The 1,661-nt window shown below is 35.8% G+C and overlaps 1 protein-coding gene across 3 annotated transcripts in view; it reads left to right on the top strand.

The window, feature by feature from the left end:
* The first annotated feature begins 1,123 nt into the window (after positions 1-1,123).
* Positions 1,124-1,661, top strand: part of LOC106517227 (ankyrin repeat and SOCS box protein 15) — a 12,869-nt gene continuing 12,331 nt past the window's right edge. For 2 of the 3 annotated variants that reach the window (XM_014007947.1, XM_014007949.1), the window contains exon 1: positions 1,124-1,273. The gene's annotated coding sequence lies outside the window, so the exon portion shown is untranslated. The remainder of the gene's footprint in view (positions 1,274-1,661) is intronic. The other variant, XM_014007948.1, reaches the window with a different exon arrangement.

Raw genomic sequence — 1,661 nt, 5'->3', positions numbered from 1 at the left:
CCCCTCTGGTCTGGGAACGTCTCAGAGTCCCCCAGGACGAGCTGGAAAGTGTCTCTGGGGAGAGCGGGGTCTTTCTCCTGCAAAACATTGGTGAATGCCACAAATTCTCCTAAATCACTCGTACGCACAACTTAAGAACAAATCTGTGCGTACGAACGGTTCTTGCATGAGGCCCATTGCCTCTAAGGAAGAAGGTTACTAGATGAACTTTCTGTTCTCCAGGTACTCTAGTTTTCTCTCAGACCAAAATCATATTTATTATATGACATAAAAAAGCAAATAATGTAATAATTTGGAAAAACACTACAGTAGATGTACAGTAGTTTGTAATTGTGCTTGTTTTAGTCTTTATTTCCAGTTTTGGGGTTTTATAATCACAGTTTTTCTTCACAAAAGTAAACATCAACAAGCAAATAAAAAATTTAACACACATAGAAGAGGTGATGCCTTTAAATTTTAAAAAGCTTGTTCATTGTAAATGTCTTTAAAATATGTATTTTGACATTTTTAAATAAAATGACAATCATTTTTGAAGGTAACTGTCCTCATCAATTTTAATATTTAATTCATTTAAACCCCATTTACATTTACCATAAAACATTAGTTCATCCAGTGTTGTTTCTCTTGCTTAACAAATAAATTAATTTCATTTTACCTAAAGAATACTCACATTTAGTGTTTTCCTATGTAGGTAAAAATCTGTTTAACAACCTGCTAAAATACACCAGAATGCAGGAAATGGCATTTACTTTTTTTTTCCGATTTTTATCGAAAAAAAAAAAAAAAGAAGGAAATGGCATTTACTTCTTGAAAGATTTTCTGCCAGTGGGTCCCCCCAACATTACAAATACTTACTCTTGTTTTTTGTCTCTGAATGTCATAAAATCAGTGATATTATCTGTGAAATTACAAATTGAACATTTGTTGGCAAATCCATGGCTTTATATTGCCATGGTTTTCAATTTGTAATCTTCACAAACACATCATAAATTTTCTGTTATAGATATCAGTTTTGGTGTGCCACCCCTGGTTTTTCAGTGCCCAGGGGGGGGCATGGCCCCCCATGAAAAAAATTATGCAGGCGCCACTGGCAGGAGAAGGCTATAAATATCATGAGCAAAGTGTGAGTGTGTGTGTGTGTGCGTGCATGTGTTCAGCAGCAGTTAGTTCAACTATGACACAAATCCTCTGCTGCTGCTCGGCCATGACTCTTCCACACTGACACTAACAGGTGAAACGGACACATTCATCATTTCTACTCCTTCCTGTGCAGGTGAGTCAGACATTTGTTGTGACTATTACAACAGTTATTGTAAGTGTTGTAACAGGTGAGACTGTGACTCTGCTATAAAAACCCAGGAACCCTGTGTTGAGCTGTTAAACCGAGGATGGCCCCCTCAGCTGCTGGACTGTGTGACAGAACAGCAACATATCAGTGACAGTTTAGCTGGACACCTGTCAGTCTTTTACACCAGCAAACTGTAAAACTACAAACAGAATACTGTGTTTTTTATGGTTATTATATTATTTACTCACTTACTTACTTTGTTTATTTACTTACTTACTTATTACTTACATATTTATTTACCTATTTACTTAGTTAGTTAGTTAGTTAGTTAGTTAGTTAGTTAGTTAGTTAGTTAGTTAGTTAGTTAGTTAGT

The sequence above is a fragment of the Austrofundulus limnaeus genome, unplaced genomic scaffold (genome assembly GCF_001266775.1).
Source record: "Austrofundulus limnaeus strain Quisiro unplaced genomic scaffold, Austrofundulus_limnaeus-1.0 Scaffold46, whole genome shotgun sequence".
Lineage (NCBI taxonomy): Eukaryota > Metazoa > Chordata > Actinopteri > Cyprinodontiformes > Rivulidae > Austrofundulus > Austrofundulus limnaeus.
The sequence above is the reverse complement of the archived record's forward strand: the minus strand, read 5'-3'. Positions and strand labels throughout refer to the sequence as shown.